The sequence below is a fragment of the Triturus cristatus genome, chromosome 11 (assembly GCF_964204655.1).
Source record: "Triturus cristatus chromosome 11, aTriCri1.1, whole genome shotgun sequence".
Lineage (NCBI taxonomy): Eukaryota > Metazoa > Chordata > Amphibia > Caudata > Salamandridae > Triturus > Triturus cristatus.
In genome coordinates, this window is record NC_140594.1 from 655,890,313 (window position 1) to 655,907,626 (window position 17,314).

Consider the following 17,314-nt stretch of genomic DNA (forward strand, 5'->3'; position numbering starts at 1 on the left):
TAGAAGCAATAAAGATTGACTTAAAAAGAAAAACAGCATTTAAAGACATTCGTAGAAAAATGTTTCAGAGAAGAGTGATGTCCAATTTTTAAAGGATGTGAAAAAATATAAGAAGAAAGCGAAATTTTATAAGCGAAAAAAGATATTGAATCAATTCTAGCTAAGGCTTTAGATTTAAAAAGAAAACTATTCATTTTAATTTTGAACAGGATCTGTACATTAGATAAAATGGTCAATGTAATGAAGTCACAAAGCAAAACGAAAAGAGTAGTGAAAAGAAATAACTTTTGTAAAGTGTTTTTAGGAGAATGGATGCATAGTTCAAGTACTGAACCATTTTTTAATGAAGAGAGTTATCTTCAAAGTAATAGTTTGCTGCATGCAGTTGACACCAGAGGTCGTGCTTATGAAGTGAAAGATGGTTGTATAATGGAAAAGGAGAAAATGGTTCCAAGAAATGAGGAAGAAGTGATAGCTGATGAGGTTATGGGGAGACGTCCTAAAGCCCCAGTGTACACTTGGAATTGTAGTAGTATTTGTACTGTACGACAGGAATCTATTGATAAATTACATGGATTTCTACGAGAATATAGTAAAAAAAAGTGTTAAACAGAAGATTAAGGTGCTTCAAAGACTAGATCCATGTAGAGTGAGAGAGAATACTGGTTTGCAAGGACATTCTCTGGCTTGTCTTTTTAGGAAAGTTTGCCAAAGTGTTTTTCACCATTTTAGGATGCTGGCAGTTCATCATACTGAAATGAGAAAGTTTGTGAGAAGATTGTATTTTGCTAAAAGTCCAGCACTAAAGTTAAATGAGTTGAATAGGGCTCTGTTCCGTGGATCTGTATCAGATGTAGAGAAGGTTACTGATGAAATTCAGTTTTGTTACTTTGGTCCGGAACAAGAAAGTGCAGATAATGACACAGTAATTGAAGAAAATGTGGAAGACAATGTAGAACCTACTATTAGTAAAAATTTTGAAGATCAAATGACAAAATTTACTATCATCTCTAATGAAAGACCAAATATTACTTGTATTTGTTGCCGGAGAAGCCATTATAAAAATCAAACAAGGTATGTTGATCTCTATAAAAAAAGTGAAAAAGAAAATAATACTAAGTGGTTGGATTTTGCTACATATTTATTTCTGGAAAATTGTTTTGATTTGGGTGAATATCACCGTATTTGTAAATACTGTTATAACAAGTTAGAAGAAAATAAAATTCCATCAAGAGCTGTACATAATAATTTAGAATTGGTTGAAATTCCTGCAGAACTTAGTGATTTAAATACGTATGAGTCTATACTCATACAATGTGTCCATCCGTTCCAGACTATAGTTCGTATGGAGCCCAAAACAGGCAAATTACCTCCTTCGGATTTACAAAGAGGTTTAAAACGAAGAGTTGTCTATTTGCCATTGGATTTGAAAAAAAATATGGAAACTATTGATGCAGATACATTGGAAACTGAACCATTAGTTATTTTGGTTAATGGAGTACCAACAAAGAACAAGAAAATTTGGCAGGAGCTGGTAGATGTACGAAAAGTACAAAGAGCAAATTTATATTTGAAAAGAAATAATAAATGGTATGAAACAATTTATATGGATGAAGATGAAGAAGTTTTACTACCAGACTCAGGAATACCAGCTGGGCAAATTGAAAAAGTGGATAAGTCAAAAGAAGAAGACATTTATGAACATTTCAGCATACATCCTCTTCATTCAAAAGAAGTTATGGCAAACACTATTGATCTGTTTCAGATGAAGAAAGCACAAGGAACTCCCGTGAGTGTATGGGAGGAGAGCTTGGAAGCTCGTTGTTTTCCCCAGCTGTTTCCTACAGGAAAAGGTGGATGATATGAGGAACGTCCAGTACAGATTCCTGCTTCTGAGTATCGGACTACAAGATTATATGCAGAAGATCCCAGATTTCGTCAAAGTATTCCTTCTTTGTTCCATCTTTTATTTGAAAGTGACTTGTCAGCACTATCTTATGCAGTAAATCACATTTTGAAAACTGGAGTACATCTACGTGTCTGCAAAGGATTTTATGAACGGATTTATGAACAAAGTGCAACAGCGAGATGATCATTTGGAATCTCAATTGATTAATCTAATAGCTTGTCAGCGTGGGACAAATGAATATTGGTACCGACGCCATGGAGAATTGAAGTGTATGTTACGGAATTTAGGAACTCCTACATGGTTTCTCACCCTAAGCTGTGCTGAGTACGCTTGGGATGATCTTCTGGATTTTCTTCGAGAGGCAAATTCAAATATTGAAAACATCCAATACAAGACAGCAGGAGAATTGTGCTAATTGGATCCGGTTAATGTTTGCAGATATTTCAATCATAGATTTGAGGCTATGATGTCCTTCATCTGTGAGAAGTTGTGGATTTCTTTTGGAGAAAAGAGTATCAAGCAAGAGGTGCTCCTCATATTCATATGCTGTTGTGGATCAAGGATGCCCCAAAATTTGGAACAGATTCTGATGATGCAGTTTTATGTTTCATCGCAGGATATGCAACATGTGCTATACCTAAAAGCACAGAAGAGAAACACTTAAAAGAGCAAGTTTTACGTTTCCAAAGTCATCGCTGTGGAAAATACTGTCGATGAAAGTACAAGAGTAAAGAAAAATTCTACACAAAATGTCGATTTGGATTTCCACAACCTGTTCTTTCAAAAGGAAGAGTCAACAGTTTTATGTCAGCTGTGCGACATACTATTACAAGAAAATCGCCTAAAAATACCTACAACCTAAGAAGAAAAGAAGAGTCAAAATATATAAATGACTACAACCCAGTCATTTTATCCATGTGGAATGCTAACATGGATATTCAGTATGTAGCTGACAATTCTATTGCTGTTGCTCGGTATGTCACATCTTACATCACTAAATCTGAGAAAACGGAATTGAAGGAAATGTGGGAAGAGATTTCTCACGAGAAGACTGTCAGTAAATAGCTATACAGTTTCAATTTAAAGATGTTATCGCATCGAGAAATTGGATCCTACAAATGCTCAGATAGGTTATCATCTGCAAGTCTGTACACCAAATCCAGAAGAATAATTTGGGTAAGTTTAGGCCTTGCAGGAATGCGAAATCGGGTACTGAAATCTGTTGGAGAAATTGAATATTTGGCAGAGAATGACCCGGAAAGTACAGATATTTTGAAATCAAACATGTTGGGCACATATTACCCAAAAAGAAGTCGTCATCTTGAGAACATGTGTCTCTATGAAGTGCTGCAGAACTACATTTTTACACGGAAAGCCACAGAAGACATCAACAATGGAAAATATAAAGTCATTGGTGAGGAAGGATGTTTGGTGAAGCAAACAAAAGGAAGCTTGATTAATCACAGAAAGCTGAGTTGCGACACTCCTGACAAAAAGGAATTTTACTACTTAGCACTTTTACAGCTGTTTAAACCATGGCGTTCAGAGGATGAATTACTTGGAGATTTTCACAGCTATGAAGATTCCTTTAATGCATGTAAAGATACGATTGAATGCAGTACTTTCACAAATTATGTGCAAATGTTAAATGAAGAAATTGAACAGGAAGCTACAATTGCAGCTGAAGTAGCTAGAGACAGTTCTCAAGACAGCCAAAGTTCTGGAACACTCAGTCAAGATCCCCTAGGACAACCAATCGTAGAAAATGAAGCTGCAATAGCAATGACTGAAGTGGAAACAGCTATGAATCAAGCTCAGGAAGATTTAGTAGACTTAACATATTTGGAACAGCAACTGAATGAAGAACAAAAACAAATGTATGAAGAAGTCACACAAAAAATTGATCATGGATTACTACATGAAAAGAAAGAGTGCTCATGTGCATCATTTGAACCAATCAGGATGTATGTGAGTGGACAAGCTGGAACTGGGAAAAGTTTCTTAATTAAAGTCATCCGAAGCTACCTACAGCAAAAAACAGATTCAACTTTGTCTTGTGTTGTTACTGCTCCAACTGGGTTAGCAGCATATAACATATAAGGAATTACCTTACATCGCTTGCTAATGTTACCAGTGGAGCATGAGAACAAAATAGAATATCACAAGTTAACAGGAGAAGCATGCTTCGAAGTTTCAAGAGTGTTGAAGAAGATGCAAGTTCTCATTATTGATGAGGTAAGCATGGTATCAAACTTAATGCTTGCCTTTGTGCATTTAAGAATACAGCAAATTCTAAAGAGAGACTATGACGTGTTATTTGGAGGAAAACATGTTATAGTTTTTGGGGATCTTCTGCAGCTCACTCCAGTTAAAGGACAACCAGTGTTTAATACTGTGACACATGAAGACACAAAGAAGTCATTAGGAGGTATTGGTAATGCGAATATTTGGTCATTCTTTGAGTACAAAGAACTCACTACCAATATGAGGCAAGCAAACAATGAAGATTATGCAAGTATTCTGAAAGATATCAGAATTGGACTACTTACAGAAGTTGGCAGAGAAGCATTACAGAGTCGGATGCTACATAATTTATTTCCAAAGAAAGAAATAGTTGCAGAGAAAATATACCAGAACATTGCAGAAAAAAATACTGTAATCTGCTTAATGCCAACACTATGTGAATGCTCGATATACAATGAGGAACTTTTGAAATTGGAAAAGGAAGAGATTAAGAAAATGGAAGCAGTGGACAAAATTCAGCATGAAGGAATTACTATTACATTAACAGGCAAACTGAAAAATAAATTGGATTCTCTAGAGAAGAACATTTCGAAAACAGTTGGATTAGAAAAAAATCTTTATGTTTGTATGAACTGTCGAGTATTTTTAAGAAGAAATTTGGATGTAGAAAAAGGTTTAGTGAATAGAGCTATGGGTAAAGTTGTGGGTTTTGTGAAATACCAGAAAAAAGATGGAATTGAATTTTTAAAAATAAAATTTGATCAGATTGAAGAGGTTAAAGACATTTGTCGTTGTTCAGTTCGTTTCTTGCTTGTGAAAGACTTATATGTACGTAGGAAGCAGTTTCCATTTTCTCTAGCATTTGCGGTCACTATTCACAAATCTCAAGGATTAACTGTAGATAGTGCTTTTGTAAACATTGGTTCAACTGTGTTCAAAGAAGGTATGGCATATGTTGCTTTGTCACGAGTGAAAACATTATCTGGTCTATTCATGATAGACTTTGATGACTCAAAAGTTAGTGCTGATGCAAACTGTGTAAAGGAATATAATAGATTAAGAAGAAGCTATGCTCCTCATTTAGGTCAGTATCCTGTGTTTGAAAAACGTGTTGTTTGTCGGAAAAGGAGAATTGAGAATATCTGTAATGAGGATGTACAGAAGAGAAAACAAAAGGAGAGTGATGTGATTGCAAGCAAAAAGAAAAAGGGCAATGCTGAAGAGGTTGTTGGTTGTCATTTTGAAAATAGCTCTGGTGTCAACTGCTACGCTAATGTAGTGCTGAATGTTGTATTTTATCTTGAAAATTTGCAAGAGCAGATAATACTAAATCATGAAAAAAGATTCTGTTCTCTGCTGAGTTTTCTTTTTGAGAAGCTGAGTAATGATAAAACTAAAATAGAAAGTGCTTCTGATGTTAGAAAACTTTTAGATGTATGTTCAGGAAGTACACAGTTTACTCAAAATGTCCAGCAAGATGCACAGGAATTCTTGATGTATATTCTTATGGTACTGGAAGAAGAAGGGATAGAAATAGAAAATATGTTTGGTCTCTCTTATAAATGGGAACATAGTTGTGAAAACTGTTTCAACACATGCAGCTCTAATGTTGATTCTGAAAGGTTCATATATTTAACATTACCAGAGAGTCAATCAGTGACTTTTAGTAAATTAGTTAAAGATGCCAATCACAGCATGGAATGTTCTAAATGTAAATCAGACATGTTTTCAACGTTATTTTTAAAGAAATATGGACAGTATGTAATTTTAATGATGCAACGTTGTAGAGCCGATGGAACAAAATTGGACACTTCTATAAAGAAGTTTGTAGGAAAACAATTATCAATATCAGGAAAAACTTTTGTTGCAGTTGCAATAATTTTCCATGATGGACCTTCGATAACTTCTGGTCATTACACAGTTTATCTTAAATGTGAAAAAGGCTGGACACTGTGTAATGATTCTCAATTGATTTTCAAGCAACGTTTGCCTGCAGAGTTACCAAATTCCCATTTATTTTTTCTAAAACCAAAATTTTAGATACAAATTGCAACATCTGAACAAATCATTTTTTGCGATTTTATTGGATTACCTTTCAATATTTCATCAAAAAAGAATTTAAAAATTACCATTTGGCCTCATGGAAAGGTAAAAATTTCTCTTGTGGACTTCTTTGACAGATATTATTTGGGTGTATGAGCTTAAGCAACAAGATTTACAGACGTTATTTATTGCAAATAGTTATTGTTGTTAGATGATATTTTTATTATATATATTATATTTCTATCAAGGTACGTTTTACTGAGAAGAGATTCAGGGCCTTTTTCAAACAATCTTTCAGATTGTTAATTTTTTTGCCCGCTGTTAAGTGATGAATGCAATTGGTTTCACAATTTGCAGTGAAATTCAATATATTCTGAAAACAGCAAAAAAAGGGCAAAACATGTCTTTGTTAAATATGAAAATATGTGTACTGTATTGTAAAATGTATTGTTAAATATTAATACTTTTTTTCTTTTGTTACAGATTGAGAAAGGAATTTTAGGAAAATTAATCCTTTTTTCTAGCAATTAAAAAAAAAACATTTAATGAAAATTAAGTTGGTCAGGTAAGTTTGAAATATCTGTATTTATCACACATTTACTTTCGTAGTCCCTTGTTTTCACTTCTCCTCACTCTGCTTTTGTCATTTCCCTTGTGGTCCCTCAAGTACATTGAAGAGTGTAATAAATATTTTATTTAAAAAAAAAAAAAAAGTGCGCACGGTAAAATTTTTTTTTTTTTAAACTGATAAAATAAATTTTAAAATAATTGTGAGGTAGGGTGGCTCTTAAAAGAGCCCTTGTGTTAATACAGGGACAGAGGAAAGAAAGAATGGGAATATTAGAAGGGACCGCACTTGTGCTGCTCAATCTTATTATCTATTAGAGGAATACTAGATTCCCCCATAGCAATAAGAGAGTAACAAGTGTTGCACCTTATATGTACCCTCTGAAACCGAGGGTAGATGTCCAGAGGAGCAGAAGAGGGTGATGCTCCCACCGCAGAGGAAGTGCTCAGCTGAGCTGCCGAAGATGTACTCGGCTGAGCTTCTGCGGATGTGCTCGGGTGACTTACTGGAGGGTTTGCTTCAGTATGTCAAGCAAAAGTCCTGGGATGTACATCCCTAATGTGTCTAAACATAGTGTAATTACCAAAGGAATACTTCTTCCTTGGATTACCTCTAGATAAGACACGCTCACAAAGTGAGCAGGTGACTAATGGAGCATTTACCTTTTTCTGCCCCTCTGGAAATGTGACATATTCCCAAACAAAAGAATTCTTCTGTTTCCTCCTTCTCTGTCTGATGATGCTGCTGCACTGCTCACTCTCAGAAGAGGACTGCTGCTCTGCCATTGTATCCCAAAGACAATTCAGCTCCTTCTCCTAGAGAATCACAAGCAGTAATGAGGGGAATGGGTGTGGTGTTGGAAGTTTCTGGAAATGAAACTAGTTTAAACCAATGAAAAGTGTTGTTTCTGGATCACATGACCTACCGTGCGCGCTCGGTACGCTTACCGTACGCGCACAGTAATAGTAAGCATGCGCGCACATAAGACACGTGCACGCGCGCATGCGCATTAGAGGCACGCGCGCACACACGTACGGCGGTTCTGCGTAACGTGCGCGCGCGTGCGCGTAGGGAGCAAGCGCTTACACGTCGAACAGGAAGTACGGACGCGTACGTAAATCGCGTATGCATGCACACACGGAGCATAAACATTACGTACGCGCACCGTACATAAAACGTACCGTGCGCATACGGTAAGCTTACCGTACGCGCACGGTAAAAAATCCTAAAGAAAAAATAAAAAAGGTTTGTAGAAGATATTAACTATGTTATTCAACTATATCTAACCATTTATTTAAAAAAGGTGAACCTTTCTATATTGCAGGATACAGTAAATCAATGATTATATACATAGGTAGCATATTGTTTTAAAAAAAAAAAAAAAAAAAAGAAAAAGAAAAAAAAAAGCATTTAAAAAACTTTGCAAATTCACTGAAAAAACCATAGGTTTCACACACGTTATAGTTAGGAATTAGCATTTTAAAAACCTTGCAAATTCACTGAAAAAACCAGAGGTTTCACACATGTTATAGTTAGCTGGACATTTCACTCGTACAAAACCATTGAAATTTCCCCGTTATAGTTAGTTCAGCTAACTATAACTCGCGCGCCCGCAATCCACTGCTGATGACGTCACATATTACATCACTCATGACATGGTCAATGACATCACTCATGACATCACTGATGACATCTCAAATGACATCACTGATGACATCATCCATTGAGTATGTGTTCTGAACAATTTTGTTTTTTTCAGTGAATATATATATATATATATATACAGATGCGCGTTGCCCCCCGGCAGAGACAATGGGGAAAGAGGAGTATTATATTAATGCTACAAGGAACTTTGCCTGATGACTAACAGCACCCGTAGGCTAGCTGCATGGGAGGTCGTGAAGTCGGCGGGCCAACATTGGTTGGGGCACTACTGAGTGCACGGAAGCCTTATCACTGTATGGGTTCTCGCAGCAGAATGAGGCGACCAAATGCAGCAGGGCTTACGAGAAGCAAGCGGTGTAACCAGTGTTTTTGGACACTGTACATTTAACTCTGATGTGAAGCTACAACCATGCGCCAATCAGTGGGAAGAACATTACATTTAACAACCCCTCAGGTGTGACGATCCCCACTGATGGAACCGCCACTGATGACAGCTACAATCTGAAATGCGTCTGCCAAGGTGTTTCAGGATTCACAGTTTCTTGCTTCTGACATGAAATAAATCAACTGTGGAACGTACCTTTTAGGTGAATATGTCCGTGACAACATTAATGTTTTGAACTTTAAAAAACACAGAAATTCACTAGTTATAGTTGGTAGAGCTAACTACAACTTGCGCCCCCACCATGCACTGCTTATGACCTCACGTGTTACATCACTCACGACATGGTCTCTGACATCATTTTTGACATCAATGATAACATCTCAAATGGCATCATTGATGACATCATCCAATAGGTGTGTTAATTTGCTTTATAGTTTACATTGTGACAGGTAACTACCATATTACTGTTCTATCTTATTTTGTAAAGCCTTTGTCCAGCTAAAAAGTATAAATGTTTACAAAATGCATGAGGCTCCCTTCCTCGAGTCGTTTTTGGCTTCAGGGACGCCATTCTCTAGGGCCCACGTTAATTAAAGATGGGTGTCTTGAGGCCCTTCCAAGGCAGCTACCACTCGATTGGGGCCACTGGTGGAGCTCCAAGGTCCCCGTGGCCACTTCCAGCTCCCCACTGCTGCGGGAGCGGGCATTGCTCCCACCGCAGGGTAAAGTTACTTATGCTTCTCTTTTTGGGCGGGAGCAATCTCCTGATCTGTTTCCCTGCTTGCACAGTGCTGGCAGGGAAACAGATCGAAAGTCTGCTCCCTGCCGGCAGGAGCATTTTCAAAGCTCCCGGCAGCTGGGAACAAACTATGTGTTTGTTCCCGTTTGGCTGGAGTTTTAAAACTGCTCCTGCCAAGAGGGAGCAAACACAGGTTTCCCTGCCCATACTGGTGTGGGCAAGAAACTGCTGTGTTCCTGAGATTGCTTCACCAGGACACAGCAAGTGAGCCAGCCCTTGGGCCATTATTGGCCCAGGAAGGGGGGCCACATGGCCCTCTTCACTTTTAATTACTTTAGGGGCACCAGGGTATGGGGTCCCTGGGGCCTTTAGAGGCTTGGGGAGTGAGACACATGGCTCCTCCCCTTAAAAAATACATTGGGTCCTGGGGAGTAGGGTTCTTGGGGCCAAATACGGCCTGGGGAGGAGGTTGTGTGCCCCACTAAAAAATATTTTGGGCCCCAGGGAATGGGGTTCCCTGGCCTGAAAGCAGCACAGGGAGGGGGATGGCTGCATGCCCACCTAAACATAATTCAGGTCCAGGGAATCGGGTCCCTGGACCAAAATTGGCGCTGGGAAGGGGAGCCATGTGCCCCCACTCCCTAAGAAATACTTCGGGCCCCAGGGGATGGGGTCAGTGGGCCAAAATGGCCTGTGGAAGGAGGCCATGTGCACCCCTTCCCCAAAAGAAATAAAAAGTATCATTACCCCAGGCCCTGGCCCACCCCGAGAGGATTAAAAAATGAAGCAGTGTAGACCACACTTCTTTTTTTTCAATATTGCTGTGAATACTGTGCAAATTCTTTTAAAAAAATTGGGAACCTGGCGGGGTTTTTCTGGGACCCCACCACCAAGCCTAGGGGGCAGGGCAGTCCTACCCTACAATGCCTACAATAACCACTGCCTGAACTTCCATCAGCCATCAAAAAATCTATGTTCATCACAATTCATCACAATAGTGATTATAGTCTGTCAGTTCCTTTGGAGAAGCAGTCAGCCAGAAGAAAATGGGCAAGAAGCAGAATGGCAAAGAAAAAGGGGTAGAAGAAGCGGAACCAGAAGAATTTGCTGTGGTGAAGGTCCTGAATAGGAGCATTGTCAACAGAAAAGTTCAATATTACTTGAAGTCGAAAGGGTTTACAAATGCTGACAACACTTGTAACCTGAAGAAAAGTTGAATTGCCTGGAATTTATAGAAGCTTTCCTGAATCCTAAAAAAGCTATCAAAAAGAAGCCAGAGGTGGCTAAAAGGAAGCCCCAGTCAGAAATTGAATCTGAAGACAGCAAAACCAAGAAGAAGGGAGATTCCATTGACAAGTCTAGGGTTTTTAACTCATGCCCCAGATCCAGAGAGGATAATTGGAGCTACCGACAACAGTGGAGAACTTATGTTTCTTATGAAATGGAAGGACTCTCATCAAGTAGACCTAGTGCCAGCAAAAGAATCAAACGTAAAGTCTCCTTTCGTTGTGATTGTTTTTTATGAGGAACGGTTGCCTTGGCATTTAAGTTCAGAAGACGAATCACAATAACCTGCTTTTTAAAGTACTGTAAAAATGTGTTCACAGCAGTGAAAGAAATTACCAATTTTAGAAAAGGTTTTCTTTTGTAGAATTTTTGGTGTCAACGGATGGCAATGGCAGAGTGAAGCTTTCTGCAGTTTGATTTACTTTACAAAAGAAGAAAGCCTCTTTAGATATATTTTCCTCTCTATCATCCCTAACGTTACATGTCTACTGATTTCTCGACATACAAGCAGACCTGCATTTGTGTTTTGTAATGTTCGTTGAGGAGAATGTATTCTCATCTTGTACTGCCTAAAAAGCTTGTAGCATGTGCCGTCGTCTTCTACAGGCTGCCTGGGAATGTTCATGTAGTAAATGGAATATTTTCAGACTGTATATTGCTTACTTCTTTGTAAATACAGGTGAGAAGTGTTCAATAAAATAGTTTTATATATAAAAAAAAGAAATCTATGTTCCACCTCCCTTGCACCTCCCTATATGCCTTACATTCACTGAAGCAGAAGCGGAGGACACTCTTTCTCTTACATAACAGCAAATACCTGGTACAGCTTCCACACGCAGATCCACACCATCTCCTCTCTCCCTGACTTCGGAAGAGCACTCAAGACCGGGTTGATCAAATAAGCCCCTGAGATCTATAATGGCCTGGATACCTTATTGGTTGATTAGCAGAGCTATATAAATCCAATTTGATTGATCTATTGCTTGTAATCTTGAACTTTAACATTTGGTTACTGCCTTAAAATCTGGTTGGTACATTTACCCTTCCTATAAGACCAGATTATCTGGTGTAGAAATACAACCCTGGCATAAATGCTACTTGTGGACTGTAGCACATATTTTTCCCTCCACTATGGTGTCAGTGAAAAACATGGCTTCAGGCCTGCCCTGTGTAGCCTGCCCATACCAGCTTGAACCTTGCTGCCCAGACCTGTCAAAATCACCCAATTTAAATGTAGGAAAACCTGATTTTAGACATTAAATAAGGTATACCAATCACACTTGTGGTTCACAAGGTAGTGTGCATAAAATTTAAGAGGGGGACTTGTGTGACACTAGAAATTCATATTTCCCTAGTGACTATACCCAAAACAACTTTGTCACTGGTGAGACTGTAACTAGTACATAGGAAAAGTCAAAGTATAGATTATACACTTTATAACTTTTTCCCTATACCAGCTACAGACTCAATTCCAACAAATATATTCATAAAAATCCAATGTAATGGTAAAGTAGGAGTTGTATTAAATATATTGGAAATGTATATTTTAGGAAGTTACTCTTTACCTGCTTGAGCTTTCAGAAGACTAATTAGCATTAGCCTCTTCCAACTCTCAGCTGGTCCTCATCCCTTAATGAAGTGTGATATTCCTCCCAACAACCACACAATAGGTCACTGTGATTGAGAAGTCGGCCTGAATGGGCAGAGATGGCACATCTGAGTTCAGCAGAAGAGTGGGGCTGCCATCCTGTTGGCACAACAGTGTCAAATCCTGCCTGACTTGCCTCTCTGAGAAACATGTTAAACTTTGACGCTTTGAAAGGACATAAACAGGATGCCAGGACAATTCTTGTGTATTCTCAGTCTGGGTGCTACAGGACCAAGCTTTTGTCTTACAACATTTCTGTCTCCTGGTGTATTGTGGGTACAGGGTCTGTTTCAAACTAGATTTTAGTTTTAGATGTGGAATTTTAGTTTTAGATGTAGAAGAACACTAGTGATTACCATATTGCACTCCTCTACACACCCACAACCCTCAGAGCCCAAGATTAATGTTGCTTAAGACATTCATTATCTTGAAATTGCCCTGGTGCCAGGTATATCTGTTGTATGCAGTAAGGCATACAGAAACTATTGCAAAAGTGGGTTAGGTTTCACTGGGTGTCAGGTCTGTTGGCAATTGATACTTCAGAAGGCAACCTTCGACTGCGAGTTGCCCGTGAATCTGAGGGTTTTACAGGTCTTGGTTCTGTCAAGGTAGGTATTACCCCTTCCTGTAGCGACAATGCTGCCGACACTTGAGAAAACCTAAGCAGATGATGCCTTCCAGAAGAAGTTCCACGAGGCAAAAAACTCTTAATGGCAGCAACCATAGATAGTATGGAATCAAGGAGGAGCAGATCCAGGCAGGGACGGACTGGAGACACCTTGCAGGAACACTGAAAGAAACAGGAGCAAGGAAACACACCCACAGAAATGGAGAAGCAAGATAAGAAAGGGCCGTATATACTTCTGGAGCAGAAAGTACCTCCCAGCAAGTTGAGGAGTCACCATTTAGAATTGAGAAAGACAGCTAAAGGCTTGAGTAGCTGCCATCATGGATTGGGTTTCCCAAATACTTAGAATTGTCACGAACCCTACCAGTGACACCGGTGATCTCTGTATTTTGGTCAAGTATAATGTTTATTCAGTATGTACCACACTCAGCTGTTTTGTGTTTGCCCTGGTTTCCACTTATTCTGTTTTGTGCTATGTTTTTTCTTCCTTGCCCACATTCAGACCACCCTGTTGTCAACAGCTGCAAAAGCTTCAAACTGAGAATTGAGCGTTTCTCCCATTATGCTTTTGGAGTCTGTCCTCTTGACACGCAATTCGTATTTCATTTGCAGGTGCTCTCTTTCGCCTGATGCTCCTTTTTGCCCACAGAGGCTTCCTCCGAGGGAGTTTCTTTCCCCGACATCTGCTCGTCCCTGGTGGACGGACCGTCCTTTGGGAAAGAGACAGTTCAGGTTTAGCAATCTCCTTGGCAGTCTCCAGTTTCAGGTAGGAGACTACAATTACTGATTATGGCAAAGTGCGTTTGAGACTTAAAGCGCGCACATGTTTTTCTCCATTTAAACACCACATGTTTTTCTCCATTTAAACACGCAAGGGTAGTTCAACGTGCAACAGCTTGAAAGACATAGTTTCACAATCTATCGGAGCTTTTATTTGAAAAACCTGTCAAGGCGTCTTAAAGAAGTATTTATCGGAACATTTGAGGCGCTAATTAAAAACTCTAATTATGTGCCTTGAGTTGAATAGTAATGCAGTTCAAAGCGCTTTTGAATTCATGGGAGTTTTAGTTCATAGGAGTCAGGAGGAATTTAGAAAAGACTAAAAGAACCCTCTTACGGATGACATTTAATTTGAAAATTAGACAAGTACATTAAGAACCTTGGAGCTCATGTGATTATGGACAATTCATTTATTAATCAAAGTGTTATATTTGGAAAGTGTTATCAGACTTAAGTAATCTCTCTCAGCATATCGAGTGATTACAGAACAGTTTATTTCTTTGATTGTTATTTTTCTTTACAGGTAAAGACTGTTTCAATATTTTACATATGTTAATTGTATAAAGAAGAAAGGTAATCGAGATTCAAACTACTGTACCATCTTCGTTCCACATTTCCCTTCCCGCAGTACCCTCCCTAATTCCCTTCCCCTCGTCTAGCCACTTTGATCCTCTGGTGTTTTAAGTGCAGAGTCAAGGCTGCCGGAAGGTGGGCAACTTGAGGGTACTGCTTCTGAGGAACTAGGAACCTGACAGAATTCCTTTCCAGCGAATTCTGGGAAGAAGGACCAGGAAAATGGAGACTCTTAGCTTACAGCATACTTGCAGCTGATTCCCTCATGGAGAAGAACGAAGGAGCGGGAGAAGGTACCGGTGAGACGGCTGCCGTAAGATGCGTTTTTTAGGGAATAAATGCGACAGCCTGCTGGAGTGTCCAGGATTCACTTTCACCAACTAGCTGGTACCAGAGATAAAAGGGGCATCCACAGGAACCTTCCTCACAACAATTACTGGCCCTGTGAACGTTCAGAAGAGGACTGGACCTGTCTGTGACCTGAGAAGAGCCATGAAGGAATGGACCTGCCCCTTGCTGTACCAGGGACAAACAAGTCAAAGTTGAGACAGTCAGGAAATATGAATACTTAGGGATGCGGTTCTTTTATGACCTACAGTTGAAGGATCACTTATCTTCTATACAGGCCAAGGCACTTTCATCAGTGGGGGGGGGCTAACGAAATGTGATAAAACTTGTGGGGGTCCCTTCCTGACACCAGTGCTGGCAGCTTATCAGGGTATGATAAGTTTACAGTTTGAGTATGGTGCTGAGGTGGTCGACATAAGAGGTGAAAAAAGCTGGGACCTGGAAGAAGGAAGTTGCCTAAAATGATTACTTTCCCTCCCATCATCTACAATGGTGCAGGCAGTTAGAGTAGAAATGTGGCTGATGGGATGGACTCACTTAGAACATACAGAGGCAATAACATTCTGGACACAAATAGATTGTGAGGAGATTTGCAATTTTTTTTGCTATGTAAAAGGGAGATGTTACAAAGCGAGTTAAGCTGGGCTCTAGGAGTTGGAGGGAGGATCCTAAATTGGGGGCCTGAATAAATTAGATAATCACTGTGGGGGTCCCTCCCTGCGACCAGTGCTGGCAGCTTATCAGGGTATGAATGATAAGGCCGCTGTTCAGGTAAGGTGTCAAGGTGGTCTGCATATAAGGTTAAAAAAAGCCAGGATCTCACAGAGGGAAGGTACCTAAAAAGATTACTTTCTCTCTCATCATCTACAATGGTGCCGGCTGTTAGAGTAGAAACGGGCTGATGGGATGGACTCACTTAGACTATCCAGAGACAATAGAATTCTGGAAACTAATAGATTGTGAGGAGATTTCCAAAATTTCCCGGCAATGTAAAAGGGAAATATTACAAAGTGAGTTAATGTAGGCCCTAGGAGTTAGAGAGAGGATCCTTAATTGCTGTAGGAAATTAAAAATAGCAGAAGGTATTGATCAGTTAAGGATGAGTGAGCCTGAGCTCAGAACAGTAGGAGGACCTCATACATCTAAAGAATAAGAAATCTGTTTCCCACCTGATAAATTAATGTATGGGAAGTGAGACCTTTCCCTGTAGGAACTTCCTAATGTACAGAAGCGTTGAAGTCTCCTGAGATTTAGATGTGGGGGTAAGCCAAGTACTGATGTCTGATGTGCACAGAACTTTGCTAAATGAAGATACAATGTGTAAATGCGGCCTCAACATGAAGGGTTATCTAATACACATCCTTGAGAACTGTTTGAGTTTTTTAGTTCAACAGAAATCCCTATTAAAACCTGTTTTTATAAAATATGATATCGAGGACAGGAGGCAAGTGATTAAACAACTTGTAGAAATTAGATTCCTGGATGTAACATGCGCTATGGGGTGATTTTTATTGTCTGTGGATACATTTTAACAGTCAAATCAATATATTTTAAAAGTATTATGAGGAGCAATTTTATTCATTTGTGTAGTCTTAGGATAAGTAGATTTATATGTGATTGGATACATTGTAGTTTTAATTGTGTTTTATCGTGAGTGCTGCTCATTTGAACCATTGATCTTAACTGTCATTTGTGTTTTTAAGAATTCTTGCATAAAAGACTAAGGTAAAAAAAGGGGTTTTGACTGACTGACAAACAAGTGGACTGCATGGGTCCTATGGATGGCCTCCTGTGTGGCTGCAGGGACACAACAAGCTGCAAGAGGCATTTTCATGCAGAACCCAAATGACTGGTGGCAATTGGAACTTTTTGTACTTTGCTGTTGGCCTCTGCCTGACACCCTAGAAGTTTCAAAGCGTCCTCCTCTGAGGTCCAGGAACCTTAGAAGTTCTCTTTTGTGATTGTGGCATTATAAAAAGTTAGGAAACCTTGAAAAACTTTTCCACCAGAGCTTCAGGGGGACCTGAGGGGAAAAGTATCCTACAGGCAGTTCAAGGCTGTCAGATTGAAATTCAGTTTCTTCCTGGTCAAGGCTTCCAGCACCTGTGAAAATATGATTAAGTTCCATTCCGTGTTGGAATTTAGAAACATTTCAGTGAGTTCACAATATCTCGTGGGTTCTAGTGGCTCAACCGGGTTCAAGTATCCAGCCTTTAGTTAGTTACACATTTGTTGCTACAATATCAGCAGTGGCCGACTCAAGGAAGATTTGTCTTCTCAAAAAGTGACAGGCCCTTTCTGGATTGGGACTTAAACTTTTCCAAATTATTTGACTTCTAGACTTTCATTGGGACTACTCCACTTGTTGTATCTGACCAAAACTCCATTGCAGTAGGCTTCATATGTAGCCTAGGTCCTAAACTACCGCTTCCAGAGGCTATTATTAGTGCTTTTTGGTGCTATTTTCACTTACATTTTTAAAGGTCCATATCTACGA

At 39.3% G+C, this 17,314-nt stretch overlaps 1 protein-coding gene and 1 pseudogene across 10 annotated transcripts in view; one reads left to right on the forward strand and one right to left on the reverse strand.

Moving 5' to 3' along the window:
* The window catches only part of LOC146785255 (galactose-3-O-sulfotransferase 2-like), a 306,791-nt gene that overhangs the window by 218,850 nt on the left and 70,627 nt on the right, over positions 1–17,314 (reverse strand). The window lies entirely within an intron of this gene.
* On the forward strand, positions 10,600–11,124 carry LOC146785256 (chromobox protein homolog 3 pseudogene; annotated as a pseudogene).